Source organism: Suncus etruscus, chromosome 14, assembly GCF_024139225.1.
Source record: "Suncus etruscus isolate mSunEtr1 chromosome 14, mSunEtr1.pri.cur, whole genome shotgun sequence".
Taxonomy (NCBI): domain Eukaryota; kingdom Metazoa; phylum Chordata; class Mammalia; order Eulipotyphla; family Soricidae; genus Suncus; species Suncus etruscus.
The window spans coordinates 39417471-39435138 of NC_064861.1; the positions used below are offsets into that span (position 1 = coordinate 39417471).

General features: G+C 50.0%; 1 protein-coding gene across 1 annotated transcript in view; it reads right to left on the reverse strand.

The window, feature by feature from the left end:
- The window catches only part of ANKRD11 (ankyrin repeat domain containing 11), a 74955-nt gene extending 57287 nt beyond the window's left edge, over positions 1-17668 (reverse strand). Inside the window, exon 1 of the mRNA XM_049786292.1 lies at positions 17584-17668. The gene's annotated coding sequence lies outside the window, so the exon portion shown is untranslated. The remainder of the gene's footprint in view (positions 1-17583) is intronic.

Below are 17668 nucleotides of genomic sequence, written 5' to 3' on the forward strand. Positions count from 1 at the left end.
GTTTTGTTTTGTATTGTTTTTTTTTTTTGGGGGGGGTGGCCACACCCAGCAGTGCTCAGGAGTTACTCCTGACTCTGCACATAGATATTACTCCTGGCAGGCTCTGGGAACTATTTAAGATGTAGAGATCAAATCCAGGTTGGTTCCATGCAAAGCAAACACCCTTGCCTCTATGCTATTGCTCTGCTTCCCCCCTTTTTGGTTTTTGGGGCCACACCCAGCAGCACTCAGGGGTTTCTCCTGGCTCTGCCTTCAGAAATTACTTTTGGCCGGCTTGGGGGACCATATGGGAAGCCTGTCAGCCCCAGGCAAGGCAAATGCCCTCCCCCTTCCCTTTTTTTAAGTACTTCCTAGGGCAAGAGAGTACAGCAGGGAGGGCACTTGCTTTACACACAACTGAATGCCAGTTCAGTCCCCAGCACCATACAGGGTCCCCTGAACCCCACCAGGAGTGAACCCTGAGCACTGTCAGGTGTGCTCCAGATATACATTACATGCACACATAAACATGTCTTTCTTAAACAAGCTATTAAATATTACATGATAGGGAATTAGTGTTTACCAAAACTCAGTAAGTATAACTTACTGAGTTATACTGAATGAGTGGGGCCTGTTCTAAAATACTTGAAACAAGGGCCGGAGTGATAGCATGGAGGTAAGGCATTTGCCTTGCATGCAGAAGGATGGTGGTTCGATTCCCGACATCCTATATAGTCCCCCGAACCTGCCAGGAGCGATTTCTGAGCGTAGAGGCAAGAGTAACCCCTGAGGGCCGGGCGGTGGCGCTGGAGGTAAGGTGCCTGCCTTGCCTGCGCTAGCCTAGGACGGACCGCGGTTCGATCCCCCGGCGTCCCATATGGTCCCCCAAGAAGCCAGGAGCAACTTCTGAGCACATAGCCAGGAGTAACCCCTGAGCGTCACAGGGTGTGGCCCAAAAACTAAAAAAAAAAAAAAGAGTAACCCCTGAGCACTGCTAGGTATGACCCCCCAAAAAAAACAACCTTCTATTGGGACCAGAGATATAGCACAGCGTTAGGGCTTTTGCCTTAGACGAAGGGCAGTGGTTCAAATCCCGGCATCCCATATGCCCTCCCCCCCCCCCAAGCCTGCCAGGAGCGATTTCTGAGCTTAGAGTCAGGAGTAACCCCTGAGTACTGCCGGGTCTGACCCAAAAACAAAAGTAAAAAAAAAATACTTGAAACAAATTGTTATCAGTGTGAAGAAACTACTCACTGCTGCAACTGGTGACTAACTGCCACAGCAGCTCACTTCTAGTCACTGGCTACTATTCTGCATTTTTAGTAAAAACAAGATGAAGCAGGCCGGAGAGATAGCTAGCATGGAGGTAGAGTGTTTGCCTTGCATGCAGGACGGTGGTTCGAGTCCCGGCATCCCATATGGTCCCTTGAGCCTGCCAGGAGTGATATCTGAGCGTACAGCTGCCGAGTATGACACCCCCCCCAAAAAAAAAAAAAAACAGGATGAAGGAACAGGGAAGTCACAGTGGGCTGAGGAATTGACACTCCACACACTGGAACCCTGAGTTTATACTCTACACCACTAGGAGCAACACTCAGGGATCATATCAGGAGGAGTCCTGAGCACTGTTGCGTGTGACCCACCCCACCCCCAGCAAAATGTTTTAGGTGTTGCCAATAAAAGGACCATAGTACAAGGTGCTTGATTTACTTGCATCATATCAGTTCAATCCTCGGTACCTCACAGAGTTCCCAGTGCAGAACCAGGAGTTTATCCTGAACACTAACGTTCGACCCAAAAGAACTAAACAACTTAAAAAAAAAAAGTGTGACTACTACTGGTGTGTCTGGAAAAGACTGGCAGCTTCTCTAAAAATCACCATATGACCCAACAATCCCACTTCTGGGTCTTCACCGTTATGAAGTAATAGCAGAAACTTAGCCAGACACTGTCACCCCACCCACATCAGGCAACACAGGCAGCTCACAACAAAGGCAGCTCTGCGCCCCCAGCCCCACAGCTTCTCCTCTTTAGAGAAATGTGGGGTGGGCACAGAGAGAAAGGAAATGAGGGAAGAGGGAGGGGAAAGGGGCAAGAAAGTGAGAATGAGAGTGAGAGAGAAGGAGAGGGAGAGGAAGAGAGACCTGTCCCACAGACTTAAGGAAAAGTGTAGCACATGCACTTGATGGGCTATAGTCAGCTTTAAAGAAAATTTAGGGGCCAGAGTGATAGCACAGTGGGAGGGAGTGCCTTGCACAGGGGGCTGAGTTGGGTTTGATCCCCAGCATTCTATATGGTCTCCCAAGCCTGCCAGGAATGATTTCTGAGCTCAGAGCCAAGAGTAATGCCTGAGTGTCACCAGGTGTACCCCCAACAAAGGAAAAATAATTGGTGCTAGAGCAATAGTACAGAAGGTAAAGCAAATTGTCTTGCATGTAGCTGACCAGGGTTCAAACCATGGCATCCTCTATGGTTCCCGAGCTTGCCAGGAGTAACTCCTGAACATGAAAAATGAGGGAGGGAGGGAGGGAGGGAGGGAGGGAGGGAGGGAGGGAGGAAGGAAGGAAGGAAGGAAGGAAGGAAGGAAGGAAGGAAGGAAGGAAGGAAGGAAGGAAGGAAGGAAGGAAGGAAGGGAGTTTTCTTTTTTTCTTTTTGAGGGGGAGAGGCAGGCCACTGTTTTTCAGTGCCAGGGACTGAATCCAAGACCTCAAACACGAAGTGTTGTACTTGAGGATGTTGAGTCACATCCTTAGCCCTAAACTCTATCAAGGGTGAAAGAGGCTTCATGTGGGCATGGAAGAATGCGCTTTAGTAGGCCATGAGCCTTTTTGGATCTACCCGCTCACAAACCAACCTTGGCCTTAAGGCCCCATGCAGGTAGAAATCCAGCCTCTGCTCCCCCAAACTCACTCCAGACCCTGAATTTACCACCATGCTCTGGCACAAGTGAATAATACACTCAAATCTCTTGTCCAAGTCCTTCCAAACTATCTAACACATTCCACTGCAAACATCTCAGGTGCCTTCCCCCACATGGGCCTCCCCAGTCTCCAGGGAGCAGCATCCACATGGGCCTCGATGGCGAACCTATGGCACTCGAAGGCCTTGCAGCTAGCCTGTGGGAAGGGATCCACAATTAAGATATGCAGCGTGGCGGGAGGAGAGTGTGCTGATGTCTGCTTTACAGCTCACCTGGCAACATGGCCAGACTGGCCATTGGGAGGACCGGGCACTGTGCGGCAGTTTCGGCACTTGGACTCAAAAAGATTAGCTATCACTGTCCTAGGCTTTGATGGCATCCACAGTGAGGGACATGTAGGCACAGGCAAGCATCCTCACACTGCACCTGCTCTAGGATAGGTCCCATCAACAACCCTTAGTCCCCCAAACGGAACCTCCTAAGACAGAACCATTAACTGTTTCAAGAGGCTGAGAGCTGTGCCTGACATAGCGGGACTGAGATGTTGATGGCCATGGCTTGAGGGAGGGAGACCCTGTGAGGCCCCATTCATGGCAGGTTAAATGAGCAGCCTGCGAGCAGGGTCACTTCAAGAACACTCATTCTAAGGAACATCTGCCTTTTTGGATGTTTTTGGATGTTCTTTTTTTGGAGCAAACAAATGTGACATGATTTTAAAAAGTAATAACAATTCACAGGGCCGGGCGGTGGCGCTAGAGGTAAGGTGCCTGCCTTGCCTGCGCTAGCCTTGGACAGACTGCGGTTCGATCCCCCGGTTTCCCATATGGTCCCCCAAGCCAGGAGCGACTTCTGAGCACATAGCCAGGAGTAACTCCTGAGCATTACCGGGTGTGGCCCAAAAAACCCCAAAAAAACAAAAACAAAAACAAAAAAAAACAATTCACTGGTGGTGCCAAAGCAAGAGTACAGCAGGCCTTGCACAAGACCAATCCCGGTTTGATCCCTAGCATCCCGTACCCGAGCCTGCCAATAGTGATACCTGAGTACACCAACAGGAGTATCCCCTAACCATCACTGGGTGTGGCCCAAAAACCAAAAGTAAAATAAATAACTCACTACTCAGAAGTGACATTTAATAAAAACTGAAGGCTATTTAAAGCCATCTTTAAAAAAATCTACCTTGATATTTGCTGTTGGATAAATTCTGTCCATGGACTTACTTGTATGGTTAATGCATGAGATTTGGGGTTATACCCAGCAGAGTACAGGAGGCCTTGGTCAATGATGCAACCTGCAAAGCAAGTGCCTTCTCTACTGCACTCTCTCGAGTCCTTGGTTTGATCTGGTTTAGTCTGGGGGTCATATCCAGTTATGGGAAACTTGGAAAGAAGGAGGGAGGGAGGTGGGAGATACACTTTTTACAAAAGGAGGGAGAAAGAGAGGGAGTGAGTTTTCTTTTTTCTTTTTTGTTTTTGTTTTTTTCGGGCCACACCTGTTTGATGCTCAGGGGTTACTCCTGGCTAAGAGCTCAGAAATTGCCCCTGGCTTGGGGGGGACCATATGGGATGCCGGGGGATTGAACCTCGGTCCTTCTTTGGCTAACGCTTGCAAAGCAGACACCTTACCTCTAGCGCCACCTCGCCGGCCCCAAGTTTTCTTTTTTTCTTTTTGAGGGCACAGGTCATTGTTTTTCAGTGCCAGGGACTGAATCCAAGACCTCACACACAAAGTGTTGTACTTGAGGATGTTGAGTCACAGCATGCGGCAGATCTGCGTTCAATTCCAGGTATCCCATAGGATCCCCCAAGTCAGCCAGGAGTGATTTCTGAGCACAAAGCCAGGAGTAACCCCTGATCATCACTGGGTAAGGTCCAAAAACAAAACTAAAAACAAAACAAACAGGGGCCAGAGCGATAACACAGCAGTAGGGAATTTGCCTTGCTTGCAGCCAATGCAGGACAGACCCAGGTTCGATTCCTGGCATCTATATGGTCCCTCAAACCTGCCAGGAGCAATTTCTAAGTGGAGGGTCAGGAGTAACCCCTGAAAGCCATCGGTACAATCAAAACAAACAAACAAAAACACCCACATAGAATACAATTTTTTGTTTGTTTTTGGGCCACACCCAGAGATACTCAGGGATTACTTTAGTGCAGGGGTCTTGAAACTTTTTAAACAGGGGGCCAGTTAGTTCACAGTCCCTCAGACCATTGGAGGGTCTGACTATAGTAAAAACAAAACTTATGAACGAATTCTTATGCACACTGCATATATCTTATTTTGCAATGAAGAAACAAAACAGATACTAATACAATATGTGGCCCAAGGGCCATAGTTTGAGGACCACTGCTCTAGTGTTACTTTCTGCTCTTAGAAATTGCTCCTGGCAGGTTTGGGGCCAATATGGAATGCCAGGGATTGACCCTGGGTTAGCCACATGCAAGGCAAATGACCTATCCACTGTGCTATCACCCCGGACCCAGAGTGAAGTTTTTTGTTTTTGTTTTTGGGCCACACTGGGCGGTGCTCTCAGGGGTTACTCCTGGCTGTCTGCTCAGAAATAGCTCCTGGCAGGCATGGGGGACCATATGGGACACCAGGATTCGAACCAACCACCTTAGGTCCTGGATCCCACCTTAGGTCCTAGATTGACTGCTTACAAGGCAAACAACGCTATGCTATCTCTCCGGGCCCCCAGAGTGAAATTTTTAAATGAACAATAAAGGCATTTCCCAAACAGGGAAAGCTTAAAAGACATAGCCAGTCCTGCAAGAAGGGGGAAATGAGCTGTCTCTCTGAGCACCTTGCCACTTCCATGGCATACCGGGGGCATTGGGGAGAGGCTCAAAGAGCTAAGAACATGCCAGCATCTGGTCCTCCACAGTCAAATGGAAACAATACCTGAACAATGAGCCTAAAGTTGTCCCCAAATACCACCTGATATGGTCCAAACCCCTTCCTACAAAGATAAATTTTTTTCAAAGGGCTAGAACATGCATGTGGCTCACCCAGGACAGACCCGGGTTTAATTCCTGGCATCCCATGTGGTCCCCCATGCCTGCCAGGAGCGATTTCTGAGCATAGAGCCAGGAGTACTCCCTGAGCACTGCTGGGTGTGACCCAAAAACCAAAACCAAAACAAAACAAAAAAAAACCCAAACTTTTTCCAGATACTGTGAACATCTCACCTGTCATATCTTCCATTGCCCATGTGACTACACACCCCACACCCCAACACACACCCCTCACCTTAATATATACCTGCACATCAATATACATCTCACACACATAACACATGGCAGTACACACCAGATATCAGTACATAGCCCACACATCAATGCACACTTCAGATATGCCTGGACACGCCCCATACAATGTGAGCCTTCAAACAACAGAAGGACAGAACTGGGCTGACAGAGGTGAAGGCGGCCAAGCAGGGGAGTCCTAAGCTCAAACCCAGGGTCTAAGCAGGGGTCTCAAACTCAATTTACCTGGGGGCCGCAGGAGGCAAAGTCGAGGTGATCCTTGAGTGCAAAGTCAGTAGTAAGCCTTGAACATTGGGGGGTGTGACCCAAACAACTAAAACAAAACAAAAAGATTCCTCTAGGGCAGGGCCACAAAATGTTGTATGGAGGGCCGTTTGCACGAGTTTGAGACCCCTGGTCTAAGGGCACAGGCACAGCCTCCAATATCACCCAAGGACTGTTAAGCATCAGGCCTTATCCCTCTGATGTGCCCCAAGTCACGGAACGCCTAGCTCCAGAGCTTCAGCATGCCCTGTCCCTCCAGGCCCTACTAAGAAAGAAGGACAGATTGTGGGGACAGTGGGGTCTGATGACACAGGGGCTGAGATAGAGACTGAGCAAAACTGTGGGATGTTCCATGAAAAACCCCCAAGAGGACAGGGATGGGAATTGATGTAGAACAGGTATGTAGTGTGTATGATGCTCTAGAACAAGCCCAGCAAAACATGCATGCAAGCATGGCACACACGTTAGTAAATACCACACACATCGGTATCCACTTGTGAACCACACAAGCACATTCCTATGTACCCTAGTCAGTACACATCATATTGGTATCTGCCCGTGTATCACACGAGTACACATCTGTGTACCGTAGTCAGTCTATACCACACATTGATATCCACATGTGTTCATGTCAGTACACCTGTGTGTCGCACATGAGTATTAATTATGTCTGTGTACCCCACACCCACATACACTAGTGTATATACCACACCAAAGTTCTTCCTGGGCTGAGGTCCTTGTTCTGCTGAACCTACCATGGTCAGGCTGTCAAAAATTCTTTAGTCCCTATCTCCATTTCTTTCCTTCACATTTTCAAGAGGGGCACAGGGACAAACATAGGGTTGCTCAGGAAACATGCAATACTAGAAACCAAACCCAGCAAGGCCCTACGCTGAGAACATGTACAGAAAATAGGAGCCTCAGGCTCCGTCTCCAGCACTGCACAGGCCCCAGCTCTGTTTAGAATGACCCAGAGCACTGAGATGGGAATAACCCCAGGAGCTATGAGTGCTGTGAAAACAGGTAAATAAACACCAAACCAACAGAGCCAGAAAGACATGCCTTGCAGGGGAAACTAGGTTTTAGTTCCCACCGTTCCCACCATCCCCAGCACCACTTACAGTCATCCCCATGCACAAGTCAAGAGCAGTCCTGAGCACTGCTGGGTGTACCCTAAAAGCAAAAGGCAGTATCCCAGCCACGAAAGGCATGCGATCTGCCAATGGACTCACCCATGTCCATTACTTTCTTGTTTGACTTAGGAGTGACTCCCAGATGAGTGCTATGAGGGAGGAAGAATCAATCTTGGCAGTGCTCATGGAACTCTGCAGTCCCCTAAAACTGAACCCATGGCCACATGGCCTCACACCCACCCAGCCATGTGTGCCTGTGACGAATTGTTCAGCCAATACAGAAAACTCCTCAAAGGAGAAAGTCCCCCAACCAGAGTCTCCACAGTCAGATGAACTGAGATGTTCTGACTGTGCCCACACAAGCCAGAGGTCAGCGTTCCTGGTCTCCCCATGCAGGACATCAGCATGACAACGGGTCAGCCCAATGAAGGAGGCTCAGCTTGGCCAGAGGCAGCCCCTCTCCCACCTCAGCTCACAACTGCAGGTGAAGAAAGGAAGCAGAGGCCAAACCCATCCTCTCCTTATTTATACTGGCTGGTGTGAGAGAGGCATAGACCATAGCAAATGCTGGTAAAGGGACAGGCAGAGGCCTTGATGAATTAATTACTGGTGAGGCACAGGTACAGATCACAGAGCTAATTCAACCAAGGATCAGGACTGCCTCTTGCCTATTCTTCCCTTTCCTGTGAGTCATGTTTCAAATCAGAATCCCCCACCCCACATAGGGTCTCCCAAGTGAACTCCCGCCAGGAGTGAACCTTGAGCACAGAGCCAAGGGTTAAGCCTGAGCATAGCTGGGTGCGGCCCCGAAACCAAACCAAAACAAAGCAAAGTAAACCTCTAGGACTGGAGAGCAGGAGAAGGGCCACACCCAGGAGTACTCAGCACTTACTCCTGGCTGTGCTTAGGGAATCACACCTGGTGTGATCAAAAATTTTAAAGAGGGGCGGAGAAATAGCATGGAGGTAAGGCATTTTACTTTTCATGCAGAAGGTCAGTGGTTCAAATCCCGGCATCCCATAAGGTCCCCTGAGCCTGCCAGGAGCGATTTCTGAGCATAGAGCCAGGAGGAACCCCTGAACACTGCCGGGTGTGACCCAAAAACAAAAAAAAAAAAATTTTTTTTTAAAGAAAAAAACATTTCTGAAGAGGTCAGAGAAATGCTCAGAGGCTAAGGACAAGCTTCCATGAGTGAGCCCATGTTTAATGCCCTCCTTGCGGCCCTGAGCAACACTGTGACCAGCCTCAGAGCCTCATAGCAGCATGGGACCCAAGCAGCAAATGTCAAGTGGGGCTGCTGAATTCAAGGAGAAATGACTGGCCCAGACCCACAGTTTAGGAGGGCAAAGGAAGAAAAGGAGGATGATGGCCAGAGCAACAGTACAGCAGAAGAGTGTCTGTTCTTGTCTTGCATGCGGCCAGCCCAGGTTTCATTCCTGGCACCATGTATGGTCGATCCCCAAACCTGTCAGGAGTGAACCCTGAGCAGAAAGCCAGGAGTAAATTCTGAGCACCACCAGATGTGGCAGAAAGAGGAAAGGAAAGAGGAGGCATTCATTTTGAATGTTGCATAGTTGGAGGGGACTGGGGAGGGGAACTTACGTTGTTCAGAGTACCCATGTAGGGTTATGGGCATCAAAACAGGTCAGCTGCATGCTATACAAAAGTCTTACTTCCTTCTGTATGATTCACTCTAGCCCCTAAATTCAAACTAAGAAACTTCAAATTTCAGGGGGAAGGGATGAGAATAAAGGAGCCAGGCACCTGCCCTGCATGAAGATAATCCCAGCTCAGTCCCTTGAGCATCAGGAGTGACCACTGGGCACAGAGCCAGAAACAACCGATTACTTCCAGGTGTGGTCCAAATAAAAGAGAACTAACATTTCGGATGCACTGTTCACCTGCACAAGTCAATCCCCATCTTCTAGAAGCCAATCATCCCACTCTGTCTGACAAGGCCTGCCAGCCCCACACCTCATGTCTCCAGGTAGCCCCCACATTTCTACCCACCACAGACCTGCAGGCTAACACCACAGGTACTCCCACACACCCATCTCCAGTGAGCTGCCTCCATCCAGAGCTGCCTTGGCTGCTTCTCCTCTTGGTTCTGCTCTCACTTCCTGTTTCACAGGATGCCGAGCTGTACTGGCCAGGCCAGCTCCCTTCCCCCGAGAGGGCCTCCTCTGCCCAGACCAGCTGACACAGCACAGCCATCTAACCTCAGTCACAGGATCCCCCCCAAATTAAATGAACGTCTTTACGGTCTGTTGGCTACTTACAGAGGCAAGATAGACATGTAAACTTGATCCTAACTGTGGTCTAAACCCTGAGGAATCAAGGCCAAGGATATGGCTTACATGGAAGAGTCATAGCCTTGTAGAGACACTCACTGTATGTGCAATGTCCTGGGTTCAGTACCCTACACCATGTGTGCCACCCCAGCACTGCCCACTGGATGGCCTCTGAGGATGACAAACTTCTACTATTTATATTTATTATTCTGGGGTTTTAGCAGCTGGATCTGAGCAATACCACTGAATGAGAGGAGGAAAGGACATTTGTTAACAGCTGAGAAAAGACCTACTTGCTATAGTTGAAATACAAAACAACCACTGATATGACCCCTTTACAAATTCACTTTTTTTTTCCGGGCCACACCCGTTTGATGCTCAGGGGTTACTCCTGGATAAGCGCTCAGAAAATCGCCCCTGGCTTGGGGGAACCATATGAGACGCCGGGGGATCGAACCATGGTCCTTCCTTGGCTAGCGCTTGCAGGCAGACACCTTACCTCTAGCGCCACCTTGCCAGCCCCACAAATTCACTTTCAATTCCAGCCATTCTTTAAGGTTCCATCGTGCAAAACTGAAGAATTATTGAAGAGGAGGATATGAACGTTAGTTAACCTAGACCCCCCTCCACCAATCACTGATTTAAGTGATCAGAAATGATGGGTCTGGAAAGAAAGTATTGAAAAGGCACTTGCCTTGCATGTGGCCAACCCAGGCTTGATCCTTGGCATCACATATGATGCCTTAAGCATCACCCAGATCCTGAGCCATGAAGGGTGAAGAATGAAAGGACTGGGTCAAGGTGAAGGCACTCTGAGTTCCATTCCACAGCTCCAGAAACCCCACAGTTCAAAACTGGGTCTGAATTGAATTAAGTGAGTTTTCAGTGGGGAAGTAAATCTGACATATATATAGTACAAGTTTTCCAGGGCTGAGAAGACCGAAAGTTGTCTCTTTGACCCCAAAAGGCCTCTTTGGGGCACCCTCTCCTCCCCCCAGGCCATAGTGGAGATACTGTCTGGGGTCCTGCTGTCTTGAGTCCTGTCCTTACTGGCTGGCCAAGGGCAAAACCTGTGTTTTCAGCCCTGCCCTTGGCGCCTGGGCAGTAAATTATTTATTACCCTGAAAATCTGTAGGCACTCGTTTCATTTGCCAAGAAACCATTCTGCACCTGTCCACTGGCCTGTTCTCAACATGCAGTAATTCTGATCACTTTTTTTGTTTGTTTTTGAGTCATACCCTGCAATGCTCAGGGGTGGCTCCTGTGGTACTCGGGGGAACCCATACAGATTCAGTGGACTGAACCCACGTCAGTCTCGGGCAAGATAAGCGCCCTACCCGCTGTACTGTTGCTCCAAAACCCCCCAAAGCAAACTTGTCAATCATATAACAGGTTTATTCTTATAAGGTGAAACAGGGGGCTGGAGAGATAGAATGGGCAGGATGCTTGCCTTACTAAATTCAGCAGCCTCCAGGTCTATCCCTCAACACAGAATGTGGTCCCCTAATCATTCTCAGAAGTAATTCCTGAGTTCAGAGCCAGGAGTAAACTAAGCACCACCGGGTATGCCCAAAAACCAAAGCCCAGTGACTGGAGAGCTCAAACAATAGGTAAGGCATTTGACTTACACGCAGCCAACCCAGATTCAATCCCCCCCACCACACACCACACACACACACACACACACACACACACACACACAAAAGGTCTCTTGAGTATGACCAATAGAGATCCTTGATCACTACCAGGTATGACACACACACAAAATTAAGTTTGGGGCTAAAGGGGAAAAATACTTAGAGGACTGGCTCACTTTACAAGTGGCAGGCCCACGTCCAATTGCCAGCATAGCATGAACCTCAGAACCATTAGAAACAACCCAAGTACCAAGCTGAGAGTAAGACCTGGGCATACCGGGTGTGATCCCAAAACAACAGAAACACTGGGCAGGAGGAATAGGAGAGTGACATATCAGATCTGGTTAAAATAAATTTAAACTGAGATTATCACATTCAAGGAACTTTTTCATCACAAGTTGGAAGAAAATAAATTCCAATGCTGGGGACTTTCTAAGGGCACCACTGGAAAACCAGACCTGCATGCATCAGGGATGCTCACAGGGGACAGTGGCTGGTCACATGCAGGGAGGCAAACAGCCAGGCTAACCCTGATCTTTAAGGGAGTGGCACCTGGTTTGCTTTGTTTGGTTGGATTCTTTTTGGGAGGAAAGGAACCCATACCCAGTGGTGCTCAGAGGACCAGATGGAATGCTGGGGATGGAGCCAGGGTCTTGAGCAGCATCTTTTAGTCAGGGGAACTTCACTTCCTTCAGACTCTGGCACGGAAACTGCTTTCACAGAGCACATCCTTTACCCACCAATCTTCCCATCAGAGCCGTTTCTGTCCCGATCTGAAAGTGGTGCTGGTCACTGAATCGAAGCTATAAAGGCCCACTTGTAAGAAAGCAACCTAAGTCAGAGAAAAGCTCCAGATTCAGAGCCAGAGTCAGTACAGCAGGGAGGGTACTCACTATATACACAGGCACCCAGGTTCAATACCTGGGACCTCAAATATGGTCTTAAAAGCACTGCCAGAATTAATCCCTAAGCATAGAACAAGGAGGAAGTCATGAGTACTCGTGCAAAAAGTTTGCAACCTTAAAAAAAAAATCAAGAACTTCTGAAATTTCATCATTTGGTTTACATTATGAATGTGGGGGCTGAAGAGAGCACAGCACATTAGGCACTTGCCTTGCATGTGACCAATCTGATTCAAACCCAAGTAGCCCCTAAGGTCAGTTAACTGAACAATACCAGGAGTGATCATTGAGCACAGAGCCAGGAGTAAACCACTGGGTTTAGACCAAAAACAAAAACAAGCTCCTGACTCTAGACTTTACTAAATGAAGCACAGCAGCAGAGTACTCTCTGCTGTGGATGCATGAGGCTCTAATCTATCTCTAGGGCACAAGGACGGGGACACACACACACACACACACACACACACACACACACACACGTGTACGCACACATGCAGAGCCCCGACCTATCTCTAGTGCACAGGGAGGGAGACACATAGACACACATGCACAATGGCAGAGCCCTAGTCTATCTCTAGTGCACAAGACACACACACACACACACACACACACACACACACACACATATATACTGGCAGAGCTCAGGAAATACTAGTATCCCTTGGGCATCCTGGCAACTTAGTTATGTGACAAGGCACACACAAACACACAAACACACACACACACAGCCCAGGAAATGGCACCAACCTGGTAAACATGTGGTTGTGTGAACTTCTATTATCTCTCTCACACACACATACACACACACACACACACACACACACACACACACACACACACAGCCCAGGAAATAACACCAACCTGGTAAGCATGTGAGCATGTGGCTGTGTGAACTCCTAGTATCCCTCGTGCATCCTGGCAACTTGGTTATGTGACAAGGCTGCCAGGATTGATTCTAGCTCCACATGCTGTCTAACCCCTCTGATCTATCTCCCTGGTCCCAAAATAAGGTGTTTTTGTTTTGGGGCCTCACCGGGTGGACTCAGAGGACCATATTGGATGCCAGAAATCAAACCTTGGCTGGTCACTTGCAAGACAAGCATCTTACCTGTGCTGTACTACCTCTCCAGCCACCATGATGTGGCTTTAAACAATGCAGTCAGGGGTTTGAACCCTGAGCATGACAGGGTGTGGCCCAAACCCCAACACACACACACACACACACACACACACACACACACACACACACACACTCACTCCAACAAATGTTTTTCAGTTGGTGTTTTGGTTGGCTAGCTGGATTCTGGGATGCTGAGATGGCACTCAAGGATCCATACATGTAAAGTATGCACTCAATACTGTATCACCTCCCTAGTTCCCAACAAACACCTCAATCCAAATCTGCAATACTGCCATTCTAGGACAGAATTACACTATTATGCCTCATTAACACTAACCTCACAGACTTCCTGGCAGGAGGACACCTGCAAACCCATCAGTACATATTTGTCAACTTTGTTCTCTGTGGCAGTACCCAGGGGGACTCTTAAGAGTGATGATTAAGATTTTCTAAGAATAAGCAATATTAGGCTTGGGAAGATAAAGCAAATGCCTTGGGTACATGCCAAGCCTGTGGAGACCCTGAGCTCAATTCCAAGCATCATATGATCCCAGAACACCAGCATGGGGGCTCCAAGTATAGGAATAGCCATCAGTTGAAAGATACCAACAATACTGAAATCAGGGGATGGAGTTATAGTACAGCACGCAGCCAACCAGGACAAATCCCCAACCCCTGAGCACAGAGCCAGGAGTCATTCAGGAACACTGCTGGGTGTGGTCACCCAAAATATTGTAATCAATTAAAATAAACAGGGCTGGGAGAGGGCTCCATCAGCTGTATCACATAATCTATGGGCATATGCTCGTGATCCATTGTGTACTGAATCTGGAGTAACCGCCACAAGTATGGCCCAAAAAACAAAGATGCATATTTAACTTAACACAAAGGCTAAGTAGAAGTTAGTTATCTCAGAGTTTCTTTCCTTGGATCAGGAGGATGTAGTTAGAGATAAAACATGCATGGGAATCAGGAGATGCTGGAAGGACCAGGTTGAGACTCTGCTTCAAGGCCACTGAGAAATAAGGGACTTGGCCTGACCCAGGAATGCAACAAGGCTCCAGAGGAGCAGTGTCCCAGCGTCTGAACTAGGTTCTTGGGGAAGAGGTCAGCATTCTGGGGAAGAAATACCATTATGGGCATCATCACAAAAACTATTTTGTGGGGCCAGAGCAATAGTGAAGGGTTGGGCGTTTGCCTTGCACACGGCTGATCCAGGATGGACCTTGGTTCAATCCCCTGCGTCCCATATGGTCCCCCAAGCCAGGTGTGACTTCTGAGCACATAGCCAAGAGTAACCCCTGAGCATCACTGGGTGTAGCCCAAAAACCAAAAAAGAAAAAATCTATTTTGTGACTTTACTGGAATATAAAACACCAAAGATGTTCAAAGGTGAATTTAAAGACAATTTCAGGGACAGAGAAATGGCACAAATGCCTTGCACACAGCTGTTTAATCTTGGACACCCCCTAGAACCCACTGAGCATGGCCAGGAGTGAAGCCCTGAGCACTGCCAGGTGAGGAAGGAATATTAAAATACAGAGTAAAAGGAACAGTAATCAAGACAAGCACAGAAAAACAACTAAATCAGCCACTGGCATATACAGCTGAGCCTGAATGAATGAATGAAGACAGCAAAGTCATATTCAAAAAACTACTTAAGACAGAACCCTGCCCCCCACCCCAAGCTGCACAGAGTGGCATTGAAGAGGTGCCTCCTGACCCTAAAAAGCATGCAACCTGGGCCAGGGCCATAGTGTTTCAGGTAGGGAGTTTGTTTTGCACTTAGTAGACCCAGGTTCAATTCCCACATCCCATATGATTCCCCCAAGCACACTAGGAGTAAATCCTGAGTATAGAGCCAGAAGTAACCCCTGGGCATTGCTGAGGGGACCACACAGGTTGACACCCTCAAAGCAAGTTAGGAGTCCCAGAAGCTGTGTGTTGGCCAGCTACTCAACCACCATAGAGTTGAACTGGAAAACAGATCTGCCCAGAAGATTACCTGAGATGCAAAGGAAAAGACTACACAGGCTGCAAATATTCCCTGCAATGAAAAGCTTGATTACAGGGGTTCAATTCCACTTTTTTTTTTCCTTGATTTGGGACCGACACCTGGTTGTGCTCAGAGCATAATCCTGGCTCTGCACTCAGGATGGCTCCAGGACCCAATGATGGCGGGAACAGAACTGGAGTTGGCTGAGTGCAAGGCAAACAACCTCCAGGCTGTCCTACGCTGTCCCCTGTCCATTCTTGTCTAAGGTTTATCAAGCGGTCCAAACTCCAGCCCCACAGAGCTCTGACTCAACAGCAGTCATAAACCAACACAGCACGCCATCCAACCAGCAATGCATCATCGTTTTCACCTACTAACATGCAACTAGCTGAGCATTAAAAGAAACTCATCTGTTCTATTTACCCACTTGAGGAACTAAAGAACTTAAGACAGGTAATACACAGATCAAAACACTTGTTTTGGCAGCAGATACAGAGTATGCTCTGAACTGCATTTACTGGCACTCTCTAATTATGTTAATTGACGATGGCCTCATTACCCATATGCAAAGCAACTCTCAAAGTGGTGAAACACGACCATACCCTGTCAAATAACTTTTCTAACACCAGAGGCCTGCCTAAGTTGCCTGAAAAATACCCTCAAGAATCAAGAGCAGTATCTCCATCGGCACTCAGCAATGGGGGAGGATGGCGCACAACACAGCGTGTAAAAGAGGCTGATCCAAAGGGTCAGGACCAGCCAGCCATCCGAGAGAGCTGACACAGTGAGGGCTGGGCCGGGACATGTTCCGGGAATTTTGTTGTGCCTGCACATTACACCACGTTTCTTTTTTAATTATGGAGAAACGAAGTGTAAGTTTCAGATCTGGGTCAGACTTCGCCCTGCTAAGTCCAATGTGGCTTTCGCACGGGCTCCGGAGGCCTCACAAAGAGCGGGGCAGCGTCTTTGTCCCTCTGGTCCCATTCAAGAGGCGGCCTATGGGGAGAGTGGAAGTACAGAAGCAGAACAACAGCTGAAGGCGGGTGGGGGAGGACGCCACAGCGAGATCCAATTCAGGGTCACAATCGGAGTTGAGCAAGATGTTTTTCCTCTTTAAAAAAAAAAAAGAAAGAAAGAAAACAAAACCTCCAGTTTCAAAGTAATATCGGGGCACTTGTGCAATCGCTCTCAAAACACCAGCCGGGCGGGCGCTCGGGTGTCGCGGGGGAAGGAAGCAGGAGATCCAAAAGGCGTCCGAGGGCCGTCTGTGGGGGTGGTCGCGGCCCTGCCAGCCACAGCCACAGCCACAGCCACCAGGTCGGCGCGAACCCGCCTCGGGGCCTCGGTGCACGCAGCGCCGCCGCCTCCTCCCCGCGCCCGGCCGGGACCAGGAGGCCACCGGCATGCGCTCCCAGACGCTCCGAGCGGCCGCCCCCGAAACGCGCCCGGCCGCGCCGCCTACGAGGCCGAGGCCGGGCTCTCCGCAGCGCCGAGCCCGCACGGCCGAGCGCTCCCCGCAGACTCGGGGCACCGGCTGCAGCGGCAGGCCTGGGGCGCCCCAGCGTTCCTGGGCCCCGCGCCCCGCACATGTGGCGGGCCGGGATGATGAAACGCGAGACGGAAATGAAAACACTCGGGGCGACGTCCCACATCGCTCCCGAGGCCCGCCGCACGCCCCCCGCACCCCGGGCCCGCATTCCGGCCCCGCCCGGCCGCCCCGCGCCCGCTCCCCCCTGCAGGCGCCGCCCGCCGCGGCGCCCCGAAGAGAACGGCCACGATAATGGGGGCCCGCGGCTGCCCCTCCGGACGCCCGGACCCGCCGCGAGGCTGCGGCGCTGCCCGCCGGAGCGCCCGGTCCCGCACCCGCCGCGCGGCTCCTGCGAGGCGCGGCTCGCTCGGACCCCGAGCCCGGACCCCGGCCGCAGGCCCGTCGCGAGGCTGCAGCGCTGCAGGGTCACCCGGAAACCCCGAGCCCCGACCCCGCAGTCCTCGGCCCCGCTCAGGCCGCACGCACTCCCCGGGGCCGTCTTGCCCCACGGCCGGCCCGGCCCGGCACGACGCGACGCGGCTCTCACCGGGCGCTCTGCGGGGCGGCTCCGCGGGCTTAGCGGCGCGGCGCGGGCGAGGCCATGCAGCCCGGCCCCGTCTCCCGGCCGCGCG